Source organism: Sceloporus undulatus, chromosome 9 (assembly GCF_019175285.1).
Source record: "Sceloporus undulatus isolate JIND9_A2432 ecotype Alabama chromosome 9, SceUnd_v1.1, whole genome shotgun sequence".
Lineage (NCBI taxonomy): Eukaryota > Metazoa > Chordata > Lepidosauria > Squamata > Phrynosomatidae > Sceloporus > Sceloporus undulatus.
The window spans coordinates 6104407-6123504 of record NC_056530.1 but is presented as its reverse complement, the minus strand read 5'-3'; the positions used below and the strand labels follow the sequence as shown (position 1 = coordinate 6123504).

Genomic DNA, 19098 nt, shown 5'->3' with positions numbered 1-19098 from the left:
TAGTGGTGATGATGATGATATGTCAGTTTCTGAGACATGCACTCACTCTTTCTGAAGGTGAGACAATGTGACTTTCCAAAGTGCATTTCTGTGTATTTTCGGTGCTTTTAATGCTAAAAGGTCTGCTTTAACAATGATAGTGATGATGATGATGGTGATGGCGATATTGATATCAGCCAGCTTCTGAGGCCCAAATGTCCTCCATTTTGATCATGCCTAAGAAACATGCATTTATATTAACATTTTTTAAAAATCATCAAATTTTTTCGCATGTCCTCCATTTTTTAAAAATGTATCCTACATTTGAAAATGTTGTCCTATATTATTTAATTATTTAATTACTTATTTTTTTGGCTCCCCCCCCCCCCGTTGTCTGGGGGACACCACCCCGGCCCCCAGCTCAAAAAGGTTGCCTACCCCTGAGTTCCACGAAGAAATGGTGGGCTATAGATGTAAGAAATAAATAGAATAACCAGTATTGATACAGTAATGCAATTAAATTCTATACATATCTACTCCAAAGAAACAGCCATCCTGCTGAGTGGGAAATGCTCCAAGCTAAATGAAAATATGATTGCAGCCCAAGAGGCCTTATCCTGAAAGAGACTTGCAAACTAACAGTGCCACCCTATGTCTACAAAACAGTGGCCTGTTACAGACTGCCAAAATAAAGCTGCTTCGGGTCTCTTTGGAGGTATGCTATTTAAATGATGCATGGGTCCTAAGAGTCCGGAGGTCGCACCAAAGCCATACTCCATTCCTAAGCACTGGAGTGCAGCTTTGGCGCGGCTTCCGGATTCTTAGGATACTTGCATCATTTAAACAGCATAGCTCCAAAGAGACCCGAAGCAGCTTTATTTTGCCAGTCTGTAAGAGGCCAGTGATACCTTTTTTGGTCCAGATAAAATGCATAAAATATATCAAGCAAGCTTTTGGAGCTTTACTGGCTTCTTCCTTAGGCAAAGATATTAAAAATCGCACAGAAGAATAAAGGTGATGATGTTAGAGTAACAGGCCTACATTTTATCCCAGATGTTACTTCTGTTGTCAGTTGATGCTACATAGAATCAGAGTTGGAAGAGAGCACAAGGGCCATCCAGACCAACTCCCTGCCATGCTGGAAAGCACAGTAAAAACACCTCTGACAGATGGCCATCCAGCCTCTGTTTAAAAACCTCCAAAAAAGGAGACTACACCAGTCTCTGAGGATGGGAAAAGGCTGCGAGGAGGAGACAGAGGCGCGCTCCTCTGGCTCCTTCTCCGGAGCACCCTTTTCTGGCTTCCAGCTGTCTCATTACAACAGACAATGAACTTTATTCTGCAGAGTGGGATGATTCCTGATAGGTGGAAGGAGGCAAATGTAGCACTAATGCCAAAAAGACCGGTTTTAACATTAACAAAAAACCTATAGAATATTTTTATTCAGTAATAATTATAAGCTGCTTACAATGATTTTGGCCAAAAAATGAAAATCATCCTTCAGTATTTTATACATGGGGACCAGTGCAGATTTCTACCTAAAAACAATAATGGGATAACATCAGAAATGTGTTGGACGTATTGGGATACCTTATAAACACAATGCAAAAGAAGCCATATTGATTTTTTCAAATGCAGAAAAGGCCTTTGATAACATAAACTGAACTTTTCTATTTAAACTGTGGAAAGAGATGAGTTTTGGGAACAACTTTATTAAACTGATTAGATCAGTTTACACTTTATAGAAATTATAGTCACTTTATTGTCACCACTTTTGTTTATTTTGATGCTTGAAGTGTACAAGCTCAGGACATTTGCTAAGGACTTGCTGATAACACAAGAAAATCCTTTGAAGTGTACAAAACAATTGATGGGGAAATTAAAACAGTCTGGTGACTCGGCAGGTTTTAAGATACATGAACATAAGACTGATGTTGACTAAAAATACAACATATAAAATACTGTATGAATATAAAGGCTTCATACAGAAAGGAAAAGAGGGGGTAGTCCTGGGAAGAGAAATATTTTTAAGACAAATGGCAAATCAGCACATGAAAACATTTGATTTGCTATGTGCTTTTACTATACTGTCAAGTGCAACCGACATTGATTCAGTTCTGACAACATTGCTACGCTGTGAATAGCTTCAGTCGGTTTCTGAATATGCTTTCTGAAACTGCTGAAGATTGTGTTCCTGAACTGAAGTTAGCCAGGATATGAGACGTGCCACCGTTGGGAACAATTCCAATGATAAAAATGAATGTTTCACCTAGAATGCTGTTCTTATTTCAAATAAAACTGATTTGGGCTGCATCTGCACTACAGAAATAATCTAGTTCAACACCACTTTAATTGCCATGGCTCAATGCTATCAAATTCAGGGAACTGTAGTTTTGTGAGATATTTAGCCTTCTCTGTTAGAGAGTTCTTTTGCCACAACAAACTACAATTAAATTATATACAATTAAATATACACAATTTCATTTTCTACACAACAGATAAACTTTATCCCACCACCACTTTTCTCTTCATTATCTCAGGATAGGCTGAAGATATTTTGCCACCGGAATAGACAGAAAAATGGTGCTTTCTCCCATACCATGTACAGCAACAGTGGAATTCTCAGAGCTGCAATCCACACAAATGGAGCTAAAAATGATGATCAAGGAAACTACAGGCCACCGTGGGTTTGTCAAGAACAAATCCTCCCAAACTGTGCTGGCCAAATGGCTGTAATAAAGTTGTTGTTGTTGTTGTTGTTATTATTAATCCTCCCAAACTAATCTTGTATCTTTTTTTCAGTCAGGTCACTAGTTTAGTAGATGGTGGGAATGCTATGGATGTCATTTATCTGGATTTCAGCAAAGCATTTGATAAGGTCCCTGATAATATTTTGATTAGCAAACTGACAAAATACGGAATTAACAGAAACACTAACAGATGGATCCATAACTGATTATAAAACTGTGCTCAAGGATTTGTCAACAGTGACTGTGCTTCAAACTGGAAAGAGGCCTTAAGTGCAATAATGCCTCAGGGTTCTGTCCCAAGGCCATTACTCTTCAACATTTTTATTACTGGCTGAGATAATGGGATGGTGGGAATCCTTTATCAAGTTTGTAGATGTCCCAAACATAGTCCAGGCAACTAGCCAAAGGCTGATTGATGAACAGCTGATAGCCAACAGCTAATGATCAAGCACAGTCACAGAGTAGCTTACAATTCAGCACTTACTTTACTTTAGTAAATAGAAGCCCCAAGTCCTAAACAGAGTTCAGCAATGTCCAAGTCAGGTAAACAACAGCCTAAGTCAACACAGTCCAGGTCAGGTACATGGCATCCGGAGTCCACACACACAGTCCAGGTCAAGCATAACAGGGAGCCAGGTAGATCAGATAATCTCTGACAACTCCTGGAGGGCAGGGCTGGGAATTTATAGATCAGTAGCTCAGTGCAGCTGATGCATAATTAATTGCTGCTTCCTAAACTGGAGCGTGTCCAAAGGAGGGCGACTAAAATGGTGAAGGGTCTGGAAACCATGCCCTATAAGGAATGACTTAGGGAGCTGGGGATGTTTAGCCTGGAGAAGAGAAGGTTAAGAGGAGATATGACAGCCCTGTTTAAATATTTGAAGGGATGTCATATTGAGGAAGGAACAAGCTTTTTTTCTACTGCTCCAGAGAAGAGGACCTGGAACAATGGATGCAAGCTACAGAAAAAGAGATTCCACCTCAACATTAGGAGGAACTTCCTGACAAGTAAGGGCTGTTGGACAGTGGAACACACTCCCTCGGAGTGTAGTGGAGTCTCCTTCTTTGGAGGTCTTTAAGCAGAAGCTGGATGGCCATCTGTCAGGTATGCTTCCAGTCAAGTCAGAGTCCATTTTCATGCGCTGGAAGCAGGGCAGGACAGCAGATGATACAAAACTGGGAGGGGTGACTAACACATTGGAAGACAGGAACACAATTCAAATGGATGTTGATAAACTAGAAAATTGGGCAAAAATCAATAAAATGAAATTCAACAGAGGCAAATGCAAAATCCTACATTTAGGCCACAAAAACCAGATGCACAGGCATAGGGGGGACATGCATGGCTTAGCAGTACTACATGTGAAGATCTTAAGATTGTTGTTGATAATAAGATCAGTATCAACCAGCAGTGTGGTACTGTGGTAAAGGAGAATGCCTTTCTAGTGTGCATTAATAGAAGCATAGTTTCCAAGTTGAGGGAAGTTATAGTCTCACTATATTCTGCATTGGTTAGGTCTCTGTTTTGGGTGCTTCTTTTTAAGAAGGATATACACAAATGGTTCAGAGAAGTGCAAGAAGGATGGTAAGATTCAAAGACATAGCCATGTTGCATATCAGCATACAAAGGGAGCATATAGCATCTTTGAGACTAACTGAAAGAATGAAGCTGGTAGCATGAGCTTTCGTAGACCTGAATCTGCATCTGAGGAAGTAAAGTGTACAAAAGCCCATGCTACCAACTTTTAGTTAGTCTCAAAGATTCTACAAAACCCCTTTGCATAAGGATGAGAAGAGGAATGGGGAACAAAACATAAATATTGAAGGTTGAAAGGTTTATCCTGGTGAAGAGAAAACTTGAGTGGAGACATGACTGCACTCTTTAAATACCTCAAGGACTGCCAAAAGGAGGAGAAGGCAGGTTTGTTCTCTGCTGCCTTAGAGGGTATGACCAGGTCTAATGGTTTTAAGTTATAGGAGGGTAGATTTCAATTGAACATTGGAAGGAACTTCTTGACAATGAGCGGTTCGGCAATGGAACCAATTGCCTAGCGAGGTGGTGGGGCTCCTTTTCTGGGCATATTCAAAAAGAGTTTCAACAGCTACCTGCTGGGGATGCTTTAGCTAGAGCGATGGCTCTGAGCAGTAGGTTGGACATGATAGCTCTATGATTCAAATAATTTTCTAACCTCAACAAAGCATACCGGATCCACACACAGACTCATCTTTCCTCATGCCCTTTCACTTTTCATGTGTGACACAGAGTCTGACTTTCCATTTAGCTGTTTTACAAGTCTTGAAGACAGAAATGTACACATGCAAACACAGAGACATACAAGAAAGCAAAAGGAGTACATTATACATTGCTGAATGACTGCAATTCCTAAAGCATATTTGATTTCTTTTCCCTAATAGGCTGTCTTATACTGTACTTATTGTTATTTAATATAGCAATAGGTGCTTAATAAATACCTTTATTAAGTGCCTATTTACTTAATCATAGGTATTTAATAAGTACCTATTGCTATTTAAGGGTTCTTTCATACAAATCAAGGTTGCCTGAGACAAGACCAAAAACAAAACCACCACACCCATTGAGTCCTAGAACAAGATGTGCCAAGTGACAACCAACTAATAAAGACTAGCAGAACACACAAATAGTTTACTTGAAGAAGAATTAGGCCAGCTTCCACCCACTCAGTCATGTTGGCTCTGATGTTTCCATCTCCCTGCTACTACTGCAATCCATTCAAAGCAGAGCTGAAAGTCAACTCAGAAAGTTTACTCAATTCTAAACAGTGGACAAAGCAAACAAGATTTTTCAGGCCTGGCAGCCAGCTTTTCCAGATCGAGAGTATGTCTTCTCTTCTTCTTGGCTTTACTTCGCGAACAAAGATTCAGGAAGGATTCATCCATGCTTTCTACAAGCGCGTTGATGACATTGGATGTATCCTTCGAGCCTGTGCAATGGGTTTTCCTGGTGGAGCGCAGCTGGCCTCACCCTTTAAACCAAAGGTTCGTCTGCTGAGGCCTTGACAAGCATGGATGGTGGCAGCGAGGTCCTCGGGTCGTAGGTTTGATTAGAGTTTCCTTCTCTTGGATGGTTGACCTTACAGGGTTAGATGAGCACCATCTGCCCAGGTTTGAGATTAGAGTTTTCCTTCTCCTAGGATGGTTGCCATAAGGCTAGAGAGCCCATCCTGCCCTTTGGCGCTCTTGGTACGTATGTAAAACACTCCAAATCTATTGGAACAAGGAAACTACAACCTATTTTTACCTTCAGCCAGCTGGCAAAGGCCTAGTAAAAGTTGCCAGCTAGTTACAAGAGAAAGTAAGTTACGCAGAGTGAGTTGCATCCTAGGTCAACCATGATGCAAAGCAGCAGACAGCAAAGAAACCCAAAGGAGTACATTATACATTGCTGAAAGACTGCAATTCCTAAAGCATGTTTGATTTCTTTTTCCTAATAGGCTGTCTTACAAAAACAGGTTAATGGATGCAAACAACAAAAGCAGGCATTCCTTGAGAGTTTTTAGAGTGATGCTCTGCAAACAGAATAGCAGCAGTTAAACAGACAACATTAAAGCTCTCTTCATGACAATACAGTAGAGCAAGGAATCTCATGCATAATGAATAATAGCACTAGTTGTTACCATGTGGCTGTATGCCCCAGGGTCAGCCAAGACTCAAACCGAGGCTGCAAAATTAATTTTTATTTGTTTGTTTGCTTGTTTGTTTTATATGCCACCTTTCTCCAAATTTGGACCCAAGGTGACTCGCAAACAATGCTAACAAAACACTATAATCTTAAAAATACAATTAAAAAGCATCACATTAATATAACAAACTAAAAATATAAAATCATTAAAAAGTTTAAAATGTAAAATATTGAAGACATACACAAACAGACACCCAACCTCCCTGGATTCAATTACATATTAAAAGCCTGCTTGAAGAAAAATATTTTTGCCTGCCAGCAAAAGAACAGGGAAAGGGCCAGGTTAGCCTCCTGCGGAAGGGAGCTCTCTGTTGTATCCTGAATGTGGGATGCTGGCAGCCTTCCTCTGAAGATCTGAAGTGTTGACAGGTTCATATGGGGATGTATAGTATTTCAGATAGCCTGGACCTAAGCTGTATAGAGCTTTATATGTTATGACCACCACTTTGAATTGTGCCCAGAAACAAAGTGGTAGCCAGTAAAACTTTTTCAATAGGCTAATATATACTCCCTATATCTGGCCCTGGTCAGCATTCTGGCCACTGCATTTTGAACCTGCTAAAGTTTCCAAACAGTTTCCAAAGGCAGTCCTACATAGAGTGCATTGCAGTAGTCCAAATGGGATGTAATCATGGCATATGTCACTATAACCAGGTCTGGTCTCCCAGGGAACAAGCATAGTTCACACACTACGTATAGACTATATGTCAAAAAATGTATGCCCCAAAATGAACTCCAAAATCATGGGTAGACTTATGTACGGGGCAATGAGTTAATGCTAATAAATTTCTTGAAAGAAGAAGTGCCCACCTTTCTCTGTAGCCTTGTAATGGTTCCAAGCCCTGGCACTCACTCTTCTCTCTCTCTCTCTCTCTCTCTCTCTCTCTCTCTGTGTGTGTGTGTGTGTGTCTGTTTCCCTCTCAGCCTTCCCGCACAGCCAGCACTAACAAGCTGCTGTTGAGGCAATGTATGCCCTGGCTTGTACCCCGTTTTGCCTGGAAGTCCTGGGGGTGAAAAGCAGAGAGAGAGAAAGGTCTGTATTTTTGCAAGCTATGAGCCTTGGAGTCTTGGGGGTGAAAAGCAGAGAGAAAGGTCTGTCCTCTATTTTTGCAAGCTATGAGCCTTGGAGTTTTGGGAGTGAAAAGCAGAGAGAAAGGTCTGTCCTCTATTTTTGCAAGCAATGAGCCTTGGAGTCTTGGGGGTGAAAAGCAGAGAGAAAGGTCTGTCCTCTATTTTTGCAAGCGATGAGCCTTGGAGTCCTGGGGGTGAAAGACAGAGAGAGAGAAAGGTCTGTCCTCCTTTTTGCAAGCTATGAGTCTTGGGAGTCCTGGGGGTGACAAGCAGAGAGACAGTGGGGTCTGTCCTCCTTTTCACAAGCCATGAGCCTTGGAGATGCTTCTGGTAAGGGGAAGAGTGTGTGTGTGTGTGTGCGCACGCGCCGAGGTTTGTTTCCTCTTTTCCATGCCGAGACTGATGCTTGGGAGAGGTCCAGAAAGGGAGATATAGGGAGGGAAGTGGTGCTTTGTTTCCCCCCCCCCCTTTAGATCTTTTGTAACATCCTCCAGTGTTTGTCCCTCGACTTATCCACGGGTCATATCAAAATCCATGATTTTGGATCCAAAACCTGCCCTCGACCTATACATGAGGTCGACTTATACATGAGTATATATGGTATTTTAACTGTGCAAATGTGCTCTTGGCCACTACTGAAGCCTGGTCATCCAGGCTCAGAGTTGAATCCAGGAGAACATCTAAGCTACAAACCTGAGATTTCAGGGCATGTGTAACCTCATCCAGCACAGGCAGAGTACCTATTCCCTGATCTGTCTTTAGATTGACTAGGGCACCTCCGCCTTGTCTAGATTAAGTTTCAATTTGTTTGCCTACATCCAATCCAATACTGATAACAGACACTGGTTCAGTATGGAGACAGCTTCCTTGGAATCAGATGGGAAGGAGAAACAAAGTTAGATGTCATCAGCTTATTAGTGACACTGCACCCTAAATCTCTAGACAACAAACAGTTTCACGTAGATGTTAAATATCACGGGTGACAAAACAGAACCCTGAGGTACCTCAGATGCCAACAGTCAGGGCACCAAACAGGAGTCCCCGCCTAGCGCCATCATCTGAATTTACCCCTCTAAGCCAGAACCATTGCATAACAATGCTCATAAATCCCATTCCCAGAAAGATACCATAGTTGCTGGCATTGAACCACTGAGAGGTACAGGAGAATCAACGGGGCACACTCTTCCTGTCAAGTTCCCTGGGTAGGTCATCCACCAAAGTGACCAAAGCTGTCTCCATCTCATAAGCAGGCCTGGAGCAAGATTGAACTGGATCTAAATAATCTGTTTCACCCAGAAACCCCTAGAGCTGGGTAAGTAGCCATCTGAAATCCTAGGCATCTGCTACCAGTCACTATTGGTTAGATTGGGAGAAAAGAACCAGCCATCCACCTTCATAGAAAGCATCTTCCCATGCACAACCTCCAAGTGACTGCTCTGGCTTGGTCACTGGGCACTGCCAATACCTAGGCGTTTATCACACTGAGGTTATTGGAGCTAAGATCAGGGGTGAGTGCGAGTCAAACAATGCGAATTGACGTTATAACGTGACTGTTTTATCACACCTGGTTGCCCTTCCGTTACCCTTCCAAATTGAGGGGGAATCGAATCCAAGGATTCAGGCAAAGCAGAGTGAGTGCAAATTGTATTTCCACACCGATGCACACCATGGGGATTCAACGATTCGAATTGGGACCCTTGCACATGCCCAGTGGAGCCCTGAAGGCATCCTGAACCTCTGCACTTCCGTTAAGAAGGGAGTCTGGCTCCACTTTCACAGGAATGACAGCTTCCCCTTTCTTCCTCTCTTCTATTTCCCCATCCCTGGCAGCCAAATTCAAAGGGGTCCTCCATGTCAGAGCCCCCATCCATTTCATCCACATCTACATCTATCCTCTTGTCATTCTCCTCATCTATTTCAGCCTCATATATCTACATCTATCCTCCTGTCATTCTCCTCATCTATTTCATCTACATATATATACATCTATCCTCTTGTCATTCTCTTCATCTATTTCAGCTACATATATCTACATCTATCCTCTTGTCATTCTCCTCATCTATTTCAGCTACATATATCTACATCTATCCTCTTGTCATTCTCCTCATCTATTCCATCTACATCTCTCCTTCCCTTTGTAGCAGTTGCCTTCTCTTAGGTTGCATTCACACTGGGGAGGTAATCTGGTTTAACTCATTTAACTGTCCTGGCTCAGTGCTATGGAATTCTGGGAACTGCAGTGTCCTGAGACATTGAGCCTTCTCTGCCAGAGCTCTGGTGCCTCAGCAAACTAATAACTTAAATTATTATTATTATTAGTAGTAGTAGTAGTAGTACTTTAAAATTAATTAATTAATTATTATTAATTAAATTATTATTATTTTAAAAATATATTATTATTATTATTATTATTGGAGTTGGAGTTTGTTGTGGGGTCCTTGGCTTGAGGCTATGGAATTCTGGGAGTTCCATCTCTCCCTCCAGCCTCCCATTTCATTTCCTTCACATCTGTCATCTGGACTGAAATCCCTTTCCTCTGCATATGCATTAGGAAATAATCCGGTGGTTTGACTTCACTTTAACTGTCCTGGCTCAGTGCTATGGAATTCTGGGAACTGCAGTGTCCTGAGACATTGAGCCTTCTCTGCCAGAGAGCTCTGGTGCATCAGCAAACTAATAACATAATTTATTATTATTAATATTAATATTATTTTAAAATTTATTATTATTATTATTATTATTACTACTACTACTACTACTATGGGAGTTGGAGTTTGTTGTGGGGTCCTTGGCTCAAGGCTATGGAATTCTGGGAGTGCCATCTCTCCCTCCAGCCTCCTGTTTCTTTCTCTTCAGATCTGTCATCTGGACCTACCCTCCATCCCTAGCCTAAATGCTCTCTGCTTCATCCAAATGTATCACCCACCGGGAAAATTGTTGTTGTTGTTGTTGTTGTTGTTATTATTATTTTGCAGTGAAATTTAATAATAATAATAATAATAATAATAATAAATTTCTTTCATTGTAAAAATAACCAGTGTAGAAACTGCAGTTCTACTTGGAAGTAAATCCTGCCTCCACCTTGGCCCCACTTTGGAGGACGTCCTTTAGAAACTTTACTAACCCCACTCTCTCTTTGCCCCCTCTTTTCCCTTTCTCTCCCCCCCATCTCCCCCCTCCTAGCCAGCATGTCTCCTGTCCACGTTAAAACGTGAATGCATTCATTCAGGGGGGCACACTGGAAGCAAATGGGGCAAAATTGCAGCACGGCATCATGGGAAGTTTGCAACTCAGGGGTTTTCCGGTGCTGTTCCAGAGCACAAGCAAACTGACATTCCACACCAGACCAATCAGCAGTGAATTCGAACCGAGCCTCAATGCGAATCCCGTCAATCCACTTATTTAACCAACTCCCCAAAATGAGGAGCCAGTAAGGATTCAGTTCGGAAACCCCGCAGAAGCCCCACAGAAGGGGCTCCCATTGAAAGCAACCAGGTGTGAAAATACATGAACGTTATGACATGAATCCGCATCGCTCAATTCACACTCACCCTGGTTCTGAGCTGGAAAAACCCCATTTGATAAGCGTCCTAGTCCTGCTGCTCCTGTTCTGGGCTCCAAAATTCAAAAAGGATGTTGACAAGTTTAAGTATTTGAAGGGGTGTCACGTTGAGGATGGAGCAAGCTTATTGCTCCAGAGGCTAGAGCACAGAATAATGGATGCAAGCTCCAGGAAAAGAGATTCCACCTCAACATTAGGAGGAACTTCCTGACAGTAAGGGCTGTTCGACAGTGGAACAAACTCCTTCCTCAGAGAGTGGTGGAGTTTCCTTCTCTGGAGGTCTTTAAGCAGAGGCTGGATGGCCATCTGTCAGAGATGCTTTGATTGTATGTTCCTGCATGGCAGAGGGTTGGACTGGATAGCCCTTGTAGTCTCCTCCAACTCTGTGATTCTATGCTTGTCCTCCTTGTTTTTGTTACCTAATGGCTCTGAAGTGCTCATGCTACAAGGAGGGAGGGAATACAATTTGACCTCACCTTCTCCTGCTAGGTCAGAGGTGGGAATATGTGGCTCACACAGCCACCTGCATGACAACATGAACATTTTTACAGCTCCCAATATCCTCCAATGCCCTCCAGGTCTTTTGCAAACAACTGGAGTATTGTGAAGTCGAAGGCTTTCATGGCTGGCATCCATAGTTTTTTGTGGGTTTTTCTTCTCTGAAGATGCCAGCCACAGATGCTGGCGAAACGTCAGGAAGAAACTCTGCTAGAACATGGCCACAGAGCCCCAAAAACCCACAAAACTGGAGTATTATTCCTCCAGGACTGTGCAATTCTTTTCTCAAACACTCCACCTCTGTTGCTCCTTGTTTTATCACCTCCAGGCTTGGGGGGGGGGGGGGTATAAACCAGAAAGAGGTCTCCCTTCTGGTTTCATGGAAAGGGGGCTAGTATTGCCTGTGGTAGGTCTGGCTGTCTGTATAAAATAGCCCCTGGACCCTCTGTAGTTGGTCACCCCTGCTCTGTGTAACACTAAAGACAGAGTCCAGAGAAATGGCAGATAATGCAGCACTCAGACATGGTCCCAAAGGTCTTCTGAAAAGAGAAGAGACAGGTGTTCCACTTAAGGAGACTATACAATTTGAAGAAGTAGAAAAATCTTAAACCCATCCCTTCTTCCCCAATAAATGAGGACTGAGAATACTCAGTAGTCACTGGTCACAGAGTATGGAGTTAATACTCACCACAGGATGGCAAGAAAAAATATATATCCTTAAGGAAGGGATAATTAGTTGGAATCAGTGCAGTACAACATTTAGTGTCATTCTGATTTACAATAATACTCTTTAAACAGAGGCTGGATGGCCATCTGTCGGGGATGCTTTGATTGAGAGTTCCTGCATGGCAGAATGGGATTGGACTGGATGGCCCTTGTGGTCTCTTCCAACTCTATGATTCTATGATTCTATTCCATTTGCAGAGATCATCATATGCATAGCTATGGTAAAGTGGTTTGATCTTGCTACTCTATTAGTTAGCACCATGTTTAAGAAAAGCATATGCTTTGCTCTCTCCCTTAACTCTTGATTAGCAAGTAGCCACCAGCATCTTTTAAAACGGTTGCTGTGTATATTAAATATTCACAGAATTTTAGAGTTGGAATGAACCATAAGGGCAATCTAACCCAAACCCTTGCCATGCAGGAATATACCTGTATATTTGAAGTACTCCTGAAAAATGCTTGTCCAACTTCTGTTTAAGACATCCAAAAATGAAGAATCCACCACTCTCAAAGGAAATCTACCACACTGTTGAACAGCTCTTACAGTAAAAAAGTTCTTCCTAATGTTCAGATGGAATCTCTTTTCTCGTAATTTTAATCCACTGGTTCATGTTCCAGTCTTTGGGGCAGCAGAAAACAAGCTTGTTCCAATCTTTACATGGCTTCCCTTTAAATATTTAAAGAAAGCTATCATGTCATCCCTCAGTCTTCTCCTCTGCAAGCTAAACATATCCAGATCCCTAAGTCATTCCTCATAAGGTTTGGTTTCCACACCTTTGATCATCTTTCTTATCCTTCTCTAGACAAGTTCCAGTTTGTTGATACTCTTCTTGAAGTGTGGGACCCAGAGCTAGACACAGCATTCCAGGTGAAGTCTGGCCAAAGCAGCATTGAGTGGCACCAATACTTTAAAACCTTGATCAGGACACTCTGCTCCTGTTGATGAGTCTAATTCTGCTTTACTAATGATATGTTCAGCATACAAGTTAAGCAAACAGGGTGACAAAATGCAGCCCTGCCTGACCCCCTTTCCCACTGTAAACTATTCCATTTCAACATATTCTGCCCTTATGGTAGCCTCTTTTCCTGATTACAGTCCCCTGTTTGTATTCACAGGGGTTCCATTCCAATGGAAGCCAAATATTGCAGGACCTCAAGTCCAGTTCTTCTCAATGTAGGCATGATCACATGCACACACCACCACTGAGAAGAATGGGCCAGGGACATCCGTGAATGCTCCAATCTGCAGATGGCAAGCCCACAGATAGAGAGGGCCAGCAGATTATGCATCAGGACAACTAAATGCTGTGGCACAGCCATTTCTTTAAGAGCAACCCATAGGTTTTCATGATCTACACAATCAAAGGCTTTCCTAACATCTATAAAGTACAGGCTGATCCCCCCCCCCCCCCCGAAATTGGCTTCAAGTTGGTTTGAAGGCACTTTATGTTGCCAGTTCAGACAACCTATAAAACTCAGGCTGGAGTCCAGAGCTTGAATCTCTGTCTGGGCACATCACACACTCTCTAACTCAAAGAAAAGCAATGGCAAACTGCTCAGAAAAAATCTTGCCAGGAATACCTCATAAGAGGATCTCCATATGTCAGAAACAACTTGAGGGCACACAACAACAACAATACAACACAGGAAGGACATTCTAAAGGCAAGAGCACTGACATCCCTCTACTTTCTCATCCATCCAGCCTTTAGTGTGAGCCAAAAATGCATGCCATAATTTTATAGGTCCTTTGGCATTGTTTTCCTTTGCATCATCATTTAGATCTTTTATTGCACGTCCCTAAGTTTTATCTTCGACTTATCCAAGGGTCATGGCAAAATCCATAATTTTGTCCCCAAAACCTGCCCACGACTTATACATGAGGTTGACTTATAGTTGAATATTTATGGTAAATTGTCTTTCCTTCGTGCAACAGTTCCAATGCTGCATCATTCCAGCATCAAAGTCTGCCTCCATCTGTGCAAACACAGTGACAAATGAAACAAATTGCCACACTCTGCTGCGAGGCAGATCCAACCACAAAAGGACTGCAAAAAATGTGAAAGAAAAAACTCTGCCAGTTTATACCCCTTCCAAATTTGCCACAGGTAAAAACCTAAAAGGTCTGAAAAGCGTAACACTCCTGATCTGAATGGAAAACAGCCACTGGCCTAAATTTAATTTATAGCCCGGACTCAAACAGACCCATTGAATAAATGGAATTTACATCAGCACTGACCAAGCAAGTCTCCATTGATTCAATGGGTCTATTCTAGTCAAGGCTATAAATTGGTTTTAGGACATGATTTGGTACATCTAAACAGAAGACAGCTAAATCAAAATCAGTATGAGGACTGTGTACCATTTGGAGTGATACCATTGTCTGCCATCACTTAAAGCCATCAGCAGCATAGTGTAATAATTATTGTGAATCACAAAGTCTGTTCAGGAAAGCTGAATTGAACACAGATCTGTTGTGCTCTAGTATTAGAAAATAACTCCCAGCATTGAGCTCAATCCCAGTCCTGGGGCTGATCCCTTATCTGCTCTAGTCACGTCAAAGTTTCCAGCTTTGGGATTAAATACCACACACTTCATATATGCCAGTCTGGTTATGTATCGGCTGCCAACTGAGGATACATTTCTGGCATCTGATGAACCAGAATCTAATCAACAAAAGCTTCTACCACAACCACTCTGATAATCTTTGAAGTAACTCAGGACTTATGTGTGAGCACAAAAATAGTTTGCTATAAAATAATGGCACAGCAAGTGCCTGGTACTGTTCATTGATCCATATGCCCAACATCTCTTCCAATTATGGGAAGGGGCCACTCCATTCGTGTCTGTAATCCAAAGTTTAAGAAAAGTTACTTTATTGAACTACAAATGCCAGCATCCCACAGCCAGCATGGCCAGTAGCCATAATGCTGGACAGAATTCTGTGGAAAGGAACCTTTCCAAGATCTGATCTTAACTTGTAGATATGTCTTTCTCTTTCTTTTCAAAAAGTGTCCAGAATACTTTTTGAAAAGAAATTTAAAAAGGCATATCTACAAATTAAGATTGATGTCACAGTTTGGTACCACAGCTCACAGAATTCAGTCAAGTTTTATGGCTCCTGGCCATTTTAATAATAATAATAATAATAATAATAATAATAATAATAAAGAATACATAGAATTCAAAGAATTCTGGGAATCAGAGAATCTTGTAGTACCTTCGAGGCTAACTGAAAGAAAGAAGCTGGTAGCATGAACTTTTCTAGACTTCAGTCTACTTTCTCAGGTACATGGGGAGAAAGACTTAATAATACAGTCAGCTCTCCATATCCATCACAGCCTAAAAGGCCAATGCGATTTTAGGCTGCATCAATAGAAGTATAGTGTCTAGATCAAGGGAAGTAATAGTAATAGTGCCACTCTATTCTGCTTTGGTCAGGCCCCACCTGGAATATTGTGTCCAGTTCTGGGCACCACAATTTAAAAAGGATGTGGAGAAACTGGAGCTATGTGTCCAAAGGAGAGCGACTAAAATGGTGAAGGGTCTGGAAGCCATGCCCTATGAGGAATGACTGGAATAGAGAAGGTTAAGAGGTGATATGACAGCCATTTAAATATTTGAAGGGATGTCATATTAAGGAGGGAGCAAGCTTTTTTTCTGCTGCTCCAGAAAACAGGACCTGAAACAATGGATGAGTTTACAGGAAAAGAGATTCCAGTTCAACATTAGGAGGAACTTCCTGATAGTAAGGGCTGTTCGACAGTGGAACACACTTCCTTGGAGATTGTAGTGGAGCCTCCTTCTTTGGAGGTCTTTAAATGGAGGCTGGATGGCCATCTGTCGGGGATGCTTTGATTGAAGGTTCCTACATGGCAGAGGAATGGACTGGATCTCTTCCAACTCTATGATTCTTTATCCACGGATTCAACCATCCACGGCTTGAAAATTATTCAAAGGCCCATTGTATATAGCAATAGTAGGCTTTCTAGAAAAACTGATACCCCTTTCTTGACAGAAATCCATCAGCAGCATGGCTGGTCCTCTCTGCCCAGGCTGCTGGCTGCCCCCAGTGCACCCCCGCAAAGCATTCCCTGCTTGCTATGAGGGGTACTTTGCACAAGGAGAAGCTAATCCAAATTTTTAACCCGGGGTAAAAGGCAACAGAGAACTGCTGCAGTTTTGTCTCCTAAGGAGAGGAGGTTTGCTTTGATTATCCTTGGCCTCCAGGATCATTGGGTTCCAGAGCAAGATGTGAAGCTTGGCTGCCCTCTGTTCTGCAAGCAGCAGAATAGATAGATCAGTGATGGCGAACCTTTTACAGGCTGAGTGCCCAAACTGCAACCCAAAACCCACTTATTTATTGCAAAGTGCTGTGTCCCTCTGTCTTTCTAGTAACAAACTCTGGCAAATTCTGTGCTGGGGCAACAGCACACGTGCCCACAGAGACGGCTCTGTGTGCCACCTCTGGCACACGTGCCATAAGTTCGCCATCACTGAGATAGATGGATGTTTTCCAGGAAAGAGGAAGACAGCAGGGAGAAATTCTGCAGTGCTACCTGGCACAGCTTTCTCTCCATGGCCGAAATCTGCTGATCTTTCACACGGAGGGCTTCAATGCCATATGTATATTCATGTTAGTCTAGAAAACCAGTTTGCAAAAGGATCTTGCAGCACCTTTGAGACTAACTGAAAGATAGAAGTTGGTAGCCTGAGCTTTAAGTGTGGTTGGTATAGTGGTTTGAGCACTGGACTATGTTTCTGGAGACTAGGGTTTGAATCCTGGCTTGGCCATGTAAATCCACTTGGAGGACCTTGGGCAAGTCATAGCCTCAGAACATAGCAATAGCAACCCCCCCCCCCCAAAAAAAAAGAAACTTGCCAAGAAAACCCCATGATTGGGTCACCTTAGGGTTGCCATAAGTCTGAAACAACTTGAAAACACACAACAACAAGCATGCCCATATTCCCAGGATATAAAAGCTTCAAAATTCCAGTTCCTGGGGAAATGACCAGTCTTTATGCAGTGTCTAGGGCTGCATCCACACTGCAGAAATAATCCATTTTGATCCCACCCAAACTGCATTTCTCTTAAGAAAAAGAGAAAGAAAGTAAAGAGGATTTTAAGGCCTTTAGATTTAGAATGCCTAAACGTTTTTACAGAAGTGGTTTTAATTATTCTTGTGTTCATCTCTGTAAATTAATCATCAACTTTTATATGAATGGATGGATGTACATACATATATGTATGTATGTGTTATGAGTTTTATGCTTTATCAATTTTATGAACTTTAGCTGTAACTGTTTTTTTTTTAATTTTGGCATATGACCATAAATAATGATGATGATGATGATGATGATGATGATGATGATGTCAATGATGATGTCAAGGGGGGTTGTGTTACAAGTTAAAAGTTACCAATCGATACCACTTTAATTGCCATGGCTCAATGCTATGGAATTCTGGGAATGGCAGTTCAGTGAGACACTGAGAGTCTCCTTTTTCAGATTGCTCTGATGCCACAATCAGCTACAGTTCCCAAAATTCAATCCCATTGAGCCGGGGTCAATGGAGTCAAACCAGGTTATTTCTGCAGTGCAGATGCAGCCATAGAGAGGCATTTGGGCCCAGGAAAGGAAACACCCAAAGAGATCCCCTCAAAGAAGACCAGGCACCACTTTAGAGTGTGTGTGTGTGTGTGTAATTAAAAATAAGTCTTTTCTTATTTATAAAAACATGACAATGTATCATTAACACAAACTCCAAAACATGCAAACAATCAAAACATACAAACCACAAACAAAATATACAAACTGATATACAACTAATACACAAACTAGCTAACACAAAATAGCTTCCACAACTCTTTTTCCTATTAATTTTTCCATGATTGTTCCTTCCATATAACTTCTCTCATCGTTCAGTTCTCAACTCTCTCAACATCCTTACCTTTTCCCCTATAGATCTCAGTCCATATACAAACTAACACAAAATAGCTTCCACAACTTTTTCCTATTCTTAACTTTTCCCATGATTCTTCTTTCCATATAACTTCTCTCATTCTCAAGTCTCAATTGCAGAAACACTTACATATATATTTTTCCTATATAATATCTCAAACCAAAGCAATTAAAAATATTATAAAATAAAATAAACTTATAAAAAATATTTTATAGAAGAAAAGAAACTTTTAAAAATATTTTATAAAATAAACAAATGATTAAAATATTTTATAAAATAAAATAAACTTTTAAAAAGGTTTTATAAAATAAAATGAACTTTTAAAAATATTTTACAAAACAAAACAAACTTCATAAAAGTTTCATAAAACAAAAGAAACTTTAAAAAATATTTTATAAAATTAAACTAAATTAAAATTAAAAAATATTTATAAAATAAAACAAAATAAAAACAAAGCAAGAGATTTCTGGACTGGAAGGCGGGGGGAGAGAGGGGGGTCTCTAGAGCTGGGGACCTGCCCTAAAAGTGTGGCCCTCCAGAAAGGGGCTCAAGAGGAGCCTTGGCTGCCTGGGGCTTTGCAAGGCAAGGCTTGCTAGGGCAGGCTCTGGCTGCAGAGTAATGCCAAGGGAAAACGTCATTGCATGCCAAGCCCAGAGATTGCAAAGTCATTCCGGGTTGGAAACCAAAATAAAAGGGACCTTTGCAGGTGAAGGGCAAAGGGGGGGGGCATCCCTCCAGAATAGGAAGCTTCACCTCAGGTGCCCAGGAGCCCTCCTTTTCCCGGACGGGTCCTCCCTTTCCCACCTTCTCTGCCCAGGAGGCATTCCAAAGTTT

The 19098-nt window shown here is 41.6% G+C and overlaps 1 protein-coding gene across 2 annotated transcripts in view; it reads right to left on the bottom strand.

Moving 5' to 3' along the window:
- Positions 1 to 19098, bottom strand: part of EPB41 (erythrocyte membrane protein band 4.1) — a 227269-nt gene that overhangs the window by 207269 nt on the left and 902 nt on the right. The gene's annotated exons all lie outside the window — the stretch shown is intronic.